The 8,271-nt window shown below is 29.8% G+C and overlaps 1 protein-coding gene across 1 annotated transcript in view; it reads left to right on the forward strand.

The window, feature by feature from the left end:
* The window catches only part of LOC18432502 (Ubiquitin-like superfamily protein), a 33,521-nt gene extending 25,629 nt beyond the window's left edge, over positions 1-7,892 (forward strand). The window contains exon 7 of the mRNA XM_088857171.1: positions 7,548-7,892. The gene's annotated coding sequence lies outside the window, so the exon portion shown is untranslated. The remainder of the gene's footprint in view (positions 1-7,547) is intronic.
* Positions 7,893-8,271: the final 379 nt, after the last annotated feature.

Below are 8,271 nucleotides of genomic sequence, written 5' to 3' on the forward strand. Positions count from 1 at the left end.
TCAACAAACCATACGCCTTTGTATACCCCTGTACATGAGTATTGAATCATAGTTCAATTTTGCTACCATTTTTAAGGATATGTCCTTTTAAAGTTGAGAGGTCCTTTCAAAAGCCTAAAAACTAAAATGGGGCCCCATTTTGCAACTTCAAACGAGAAAAGTAGGAGGAGAAGAAATCATTTATGGCCATTTTCCATAAATAATAAAGAGAAAAAGCATAGCATAGTTACCCTCCCATCCATGTAATTACTAAACTCAAGAAAAACTCATCTTTAAGTCTTTGAGTTATTCTGCCATGACTCACCCGAGTCTGGTCCAACTTGGGCGAGTAATTTGGTCTCACTCTATGGGTGGTCTAGTATACTTTAATTGCTTCCTAAATTATTCTATATCATTAAAAGATTCAAATATCCTTAAGGTATTAACTCTAAACTTGAAAACTCAAGGATTCGATATGATCTCAGGATCTCAGAATTTAGCCATAGTATATAGAATATATTACAAAGTTATGACCACATTATGCCCCAATGTTTTACAACATGATACAAGAGGAAAAACAATATTTTTCCAAACCAATATTGAAAAATCTAATACTATCATACCAAAAACCATAGAATGGTCAGAAATTACTTTACCTGAATCATGGTCAATCTAGCATGAAAATCATCAATACCAAGCCCCAATAATAAACAATATTCCAGAAAGAATACTAGAAAATCCTAATGGTAAAAATAGAAATTCAATTTACCAACAATAGAAGAGATAACAGTAAAGATGATTCTAAAATAAAATCATCTACAAGACCTATAATAGAATTACCAAGAAGTTCTACTTCTTCTATAAATCCAAAATTAGAAAGTCTATATAAGACAAGAGAAAATATTATCATCCCACAATATAGGTCCATACAAAAATCTGAACCAGAAATAACTGACTCAGAAATGGATTTTCAAGTGTTAACTCTTACAGAAGAAAAAAGACTTAGCAAATAAATTATAGAACAAGATTACTTATCTGAAGAAAATAAGGAAATAAGAACTTGGTATAAAAAACATTTTCAACCTAGATTAGTAGAATTATTTCATATAAAGTACAATAAGGCACGAAAAAGAGAACGATATAACAAAGGATTTTTTGTATGGTTAAAAGAAATATGTAGAGAAAGAAAAATACATAATCCTAATTTTGAAATAAATACAATACAAAGTCAATATGCTTCATATGAAACAACTGACGGAAATACAATGACAAGTATTCACCCTCTTGAAAAAAAGTATTATTATAAAACGATCAAAACCAGAATTAAAATTAGAAACAAAAGCTCCACCATATAAAATGACTACAGGAGAAATAATACATAAAGCTGAATTAATTCTACATGTAATAGAACAAAATAACTATACAAATTTATATATGCAATGTTTAGAAAGGCAGGCATCCAGAATTGAAAATATGATAAGACCTGTACCTATAAAAGAAACAAAAAATGTTTTATTTAAACCACCTCCATCACTTGATAAAGAAAAATTTCATTTTGGAGAAGATAATAAAACCCTAATGGACCAATTAATATCAAAATTATCTAAATTAGAAATTAAAAAAAAAACTTTAAAAATTCAGGACAAAGAAAAAGAAAAAATTTCTACAGAAATCCCTGAATCATCTACATTAACCTTACAAGAAGAGACACCCATAATTGCTAACACAATAGAAAATATGGAAGAAGCCTTTATGAAAATAGTCATGAACAAGATAATAATAATATTCAAAGAATAGTATATGGAAAATCATGAAAACCTTTAACAGCTATGCCCTATCATCATAGGCCTACCCTTGTTGATATACAATTCGAAGAAGATTTGGTAGCCCAGAATATTTCCTATTCAGGAAGATCATTAGTAAATTGGAATATAGATGGATTATCTGAACAACAAATATTATATACTATGAAACATATGACCATGTATGCCTCTGCATGCAAAATGGTAGGCAACCATGATCAAGAAGTCGCCAAAGCCATTGTTTGTGGTTTCACAGGATGGCTTCGAGGTTGGTGGGATTTCCACTTACCTGAAAATACAAAACAGCAAATTTTGAATAAAACTCGCCAATGGACTGTTAAAAATGAAAATAATCAAGACATCCTATATTCCGAAAGTGATGCTGTTAATACTCTAATTTACACCATCACCCTTCATTTTGTGGGGAGTACAGCCTTACTTGAAGCCCGATCTGAAGATTTGTTATCTAATTTAAGATGCCCAACCCTATCTCATTATAAATGGTACAAAGATGTTTTCTTTTCCAGACTATTAAGTAGAGAAGATAGCCAGTAGGATCATTGGAAAGAAAAATTTATTGCTGGATTACCATATTTATTTGCAGAAAAAGTAAAAACTCGATTAAAAAATAAAAATGGAGGATTAATACCATATTCTGTTTATACATTAGGAGAATTATCTGCAGAAGGATTAGCCCTATGTACAGACAAGAATTTAAAGAAACAATTATATAAATAAAAAATGAATGGTAAAAAAGAATTAGGGGACTTGTGTGAACAATTCGGATATCATATAGAGAAATCTAGAGATAAATTTCATAAAAAGAAAAGATATCAGACAGAGAGAAAAGAAAAGAAATCTTATAAAAAACATAAAAAATAAAAATTCATAAAAAGATTCTCTCCAAAATACAAGTACCATAAAGAAAAAAAGAAATTACCTGTATGTTATAAATGTGGAAAAGTTGGCCATTATAAAAGCCATTGTAAAATAAAAAAGAAAATAGATACTATAATCTTAGAAGAATCTATTAGAAATAAACTATATGATATAATACAAATATATGATGATGATTCTTCTGAATCTTCCACTGATACTACAATGGTAGGACAAATAGAAGATGAAGATTATGTCATGTCCTCAACAGAACAATCTGGATCTTAACAGAATATAGAAGAATGTTCCTGTAATATGCTATCCAAAGAAGATACATTAATATTAGACCTTATAGAAAAAATAAATGATCCAGAAGAAAAGAGAGAAATTATTACCCAATTTATCACATTAACAAAAGCAAAAAATAAACCAGTTCTATTACTCAAACCACCAGAGGATTACAATTTTGCTGAAATACTCAAACGAATTAATAAAAAAGATATACTTCAAAGAGAACCCACAATATCTGAATTAAAAAAAGAAGTAAATGAAATAAAAACAGAAGTAGGACAATTAAAAAATAGAATCAAAATATTAGAATTACAAAATGACATATCAGGAACTGTAACGGATACAGATGAAATCGAATTCGATCAACTAGCAGATCCTAGTGCTAAAGAACCAGAAACTTCCGGAACCAAAGAAGTGGAAGAAAATATATCAATAAACTTAGTAAATAAAATTATTTCCCAAAAATGGTTTATATTAGTAAAAATTGTCATTGAAGAAGAATATAATTTTCAAACACTAGCTTTAGTAGATTCAGGTGCAGATTTAAATTGTATTAATGAAGGTTTAGTTCTATCAAATCATTTTGATAAAACTACTCAAATACTTAATACTGCTGATGGTAGTAGATTATCTATTAAATACAAATTATCAAATGCCACGGTATGTAATAATGGACACTGTTTTCCAACACCTTTTATTATGGTAAAAAACTTAAGTCAGGCAGTCATACTTGGAATTCCATTTCTAACCTTACTATATCCCATAACAATGTAAAATAAAAAAGAAAATAGATACTATAATCTTAGAAGAATCAATTAGAAATAAACTATATGATATAATACAAATATATGATGATGATTTTTCTGAATCTTCCACTGATACTACAATGGTAGGACAAATAGAAGATGAAGATTATGTCATGTCCTCAACAGAACAATCTGGATCTTAACAGAATATAGAAGAATGTTCCTGTAATATGCTAGCCAAAGAAGATACATTAATATTAGACCTTATAGAAAAAATAAATGATCCAGAAGAAAAGAGAGAAATTATTACCCAATTTATCACATTAACAAAAGCAAAAAATAAACCAGTTCCATTACTCAAACCACCAGAGGATTACAATTTTGCTGAAATACTCAAACGAATTAATAAAAAAGATATACTTCAAAGAGAACCCACAATATCTGAATTAAAAAAAGAAGTAAATGAAATAAAAACAGAAGTAGGACAATTAAAAACTAGAATCAAAATATTAGAATTACAAAATGACATATCGGGAACTGTAACGGATACAGATGAAATCGAACTCGATCAACTAGCAGATCCTAGTGCTAAAGAACCAGAAACTTCCGGAACCAAAGAAGTGGAAGAAAATATATCAATAAACTTAGTAAATAAAATTATTTCCCAAAAATGGTTTATATTAGTAAAAATTGTCATTGAAGAAGAATATAATTTTCAAACACTAGCTTTAGTAGATTCAGGTGTAGATTTAAATTGTATTAATGAAGGTTTAGTTCTATCAAAATATTTTGATAAAACTACTCAAATACTTAATACGGCTGATGGTAGTAGATTATCTATGAAATACTAATTATCAAATGCCATGGTATGTAATAATGGACAATGTTTTCCAACACCTTTTATTATGGTAAAAAACTTAAGTCAGGCAGTCATACTTGAAATTCCATTTCTAACCTTACTATATCCCATAACAATGTAAAATAAAAAAGAAAATAGATACTATAATCTTAGAAGAATCTATTAGAAATAAACTATATGATATAATACAAATATATGATGATGATTCTTCTGAATCTTCCACTGATACTACAATGGTAGGATAAATAGAAGATGAAGATTATGTCATGTCCTCAACAGAACAATCTGGATCTTAACAGAATATAGAAGAATGTTCCTGTAATATGCTATCCAAAGAAGATACATTAATATTAGACCTTATAGAAAAAATAAATGATCCAGAAGAAAAGAGAGAAATTATTACCCAATTTATCACATTAACAAAAGCAAAAAATAAACCAGTTCTATTACTCAAACCACCAGAGGATTACAATTTTGCTGAAATACTCAAACGAATTAATAAAAAAGATATACTTCAAAGAGAACCCACAATATCTGAATTAAAAAAAGAATTAAATGAAATAAAAACAGAAGTAGGACAATTAAAAACTAGAATCAAAATATTAGAATTACAAAATGACATATCAGGAACTGTAACGGATACAGATGAAATCGAATTCGATCAACTAGCAGATCCTAGTGCTAAAGAACCAGAAACTTCCGGAACCAAATAAGTGGAAGAAAATATATCAATAAACTTAGTAAATAAAATTATTTCCCAAAAATGGTTTATATTAGTAAAAATTGTCATTGAAGAAGAATGTAATTTTCAAACACTAGCTTTAGTAGATTCAGGTGCAGATTTAAATTGTATTAATGAAGGTTTAGTTCTATCAAATCATTTTGATAAAACTACTCAAATACTTAATACTGCTGATGGTAGTATATTATATATTAAATACAAATTATCAAATGCCATGGTATGTAATAATGGACACTGTTTTTCAACACCTTTTATTATGGTAAAAAACTTAAGTCAAGTAGTCATACTTGGAATTCCATTCCTAACCTTACTATATCCCATAACAATTAATATTACAGGAATAGAAACATCTAGAGTAGGACAAACAATTAAGTTTGAATTTTTAGAAAAACCAAAACTTAAAGAAATAAATAGAGTCAAAGACAAAATAGATAATAAAGAAAAGTTTCTATGCTCCCTTAAAATAGAAATAAAATATAAACAAATAGAAGAAGACTTAGAAAACCCTGAGATAATAACAAAAATTAATAATCTTCGGACTCAAATAGAAACAGAAATTTGTAGTGACCTTCCCAATGCCTTTTGGACAAGAAAGAAACATATCGTAGGATTACCTTACGAAAAAGGATTCGGTGAAACAAAAATTCCTACCAAAGCTAGACTAGTACAAATGAATACAACCTTATTAGAATTTTGTAAAAAAGAAATTGATGAATTACAACGAAAAAATCTGATAAGAATAAGTGCATCTCCTTGGAGCTGTGCTGCTTTTTATGTCAATAAAAATGCGGAAAAAGAAAGAGACGTACCAAGATTAATAATAAATTATAAACCCTTGAATAAAGTTTTACAATGGATTAGGTATCCAATACCTAATAAAAGAGACTTACTCGATAGACTTGCTACTGCTACAATCTTTTCTAAATTTGATTTAAAATCTGGTTATTGGCAAATACAAATAAAAGAAGAAGATAAATATAAAACTGTATTTAATGTTCCATTTGGACAATATGAATGGAACGTAATGCCATTCGGATTAAAAAATACTCCATCAGAATTTCAAAAAATAATGAATGAAGTATTTAATCCATATTATAAATTTATGATAGTATACATTGATGATGTTTTAGTCTTCTCGGATACTATCGAACAACATTTTAAACATATTCATACATTTGTACAAGCGATCAAACATGCAGGTTTAGTAACCGAAAGAGAGACTTAATACTATGATAATTATAAGAGATATATGAGTAATATCAATAGTAATCCATGTATTATAAGTAGTTTAATATATTTTTATGCTACATACAACACGTATTATCATAGCAACTGTAAACTGTTAACTTTTATGAAGACTTAAACAATTTTTATAAACTGTTACAGACTGAAGCAAACTGAAGCAAACTTGAAAATAACAGACAGTTACAGATTGAAGTAAACTGAAAAAAACTTGAAATAAACTAACAAACTGTTACAGACTAACAAACTGTAGGGAAATAGAGAATACTTACAGTACACACAAACAATAACTGCAGAAATCGTTCCACTCTGGTGGATAGTAACTTGGTAATACAGAGTTGTTACAATCACACATAGATAGTAGTTTTTTCAAAGGGGAAAAAAGGAAAGAGGTAAGAGGAAAGAGATTGCTTGGAGTTCTCCAAGGAATGCTCTGAGGATCAGGGGAATGCTTCCTTTCCTCCTCCTTTCGATTGGAATGGTTCCCTCTATTTATAAAAGGGAAAAGCTTTAGTGGATGCCACCTGGTTTGAATCTTTCTTTATTGAGAAAAGATGACTTGATGGGATGCTAGAGGCTGGTTGGATGCCACGTAGTTGGCCTTTATTTGGGAATCTTTCCGTATAAGCTTGATAAGATGGCTTCTAGGCTTTGTAGGTTATGTTTCGCTACTGGCATTTGTCGTTTAGTACAAGTGGTGGCTGTCTTAGCAGGTAGTGGTTGTCACATCATTTGTCGTTTAGTACAAGTGGTGGCTGTCTTATCAGGTAGTGGTTGTCGTATCAGATAATGGCCGTCCCGTCTGTTTTTGCTTTAAGTTGCTTTTGTCACATCTTCCTTTGTCTGCCTTGCTTTAGTCATATCTATATTGCTTTTCTTGCTTTATATCACATCTGCTTGCTTTTTGTCATATCACAAGTACAATTGAAGGTAAGTACATCTTGGTTTGATTGGTTAATACAGGGTATGTTTCTGGGACATTCCATGTCCTGATGGGTCTGGTGTATCAGGTGGCATTTCTATTTCGGGAGTACTTGGTGTGCTGGATTCATCATGAATTTGGGCAGTTTCTGCCTTTTTTTCAAATATTTTCATTAGTTGTTTTTCTAGCTCATCTTTGGTGGTTTTAGAATTTTGCTTTTTCATTATGGTAATATATTCTGCTAGACTATTTGGGTTGGAGTAGGAATGAGAGTCATATGCTAATGGAATTCGTTTGAGTTGTATATTGTCTGGTTCAATATTATGGTAGACAAAGATGTCCCACCATTTTACGGCAATTTGTTTGCCTAAACATGGCATGTATTCAAAATTATTTGTATTATTTGGGGATATCACAAAGTTCCATTTAACGATCCATGGTACTTGATACATAGCAATAAAATATAAGTGGTAATCTATATTGGGATCATTCCCATTGAATTCAATAAAACGGTTTTGAGAAAGTTGCAGAGGTTCAGGAAGTATTTGGGTTAAAGATCCCCATGTTGCAAACCAGTTACAAAACCAATTTGGAAATGGAGTATTTACAGGCATTTTAAACTGTAAGAACCAAGTGTGAGAATTATATGGGTTTTGAAGTGTTAGTATCTTATGCCAAGCATCAATGTAATCAGCATGTCGGTAATGATTATTTGGAAAATCTGGGGAATATAATCTTTTGGCTTTGGAAGGGTCTGATCCCCAATCTTCAAAAGATAATACTTTCCTTATTTATAATTTTGAATATGCTAC

This window comes from Amborella trichopoda, chromosome 13 (assembly GCF_054954075.1).
Source record: "Amborella trichopoda isolate Santa Cruz 75 chromosome 13, AtrichopodaSantaCruz75HAP2 v2.0, whole genome shotgun sequence".
NCBI classification, from domain to species: domain Eukaryota; kingdom Viridiplantae; phylum Streptophyta; class Magnoliopsida; order Amborellales; family Amborellaceae; genus Amborella; species Amborella trichopoda.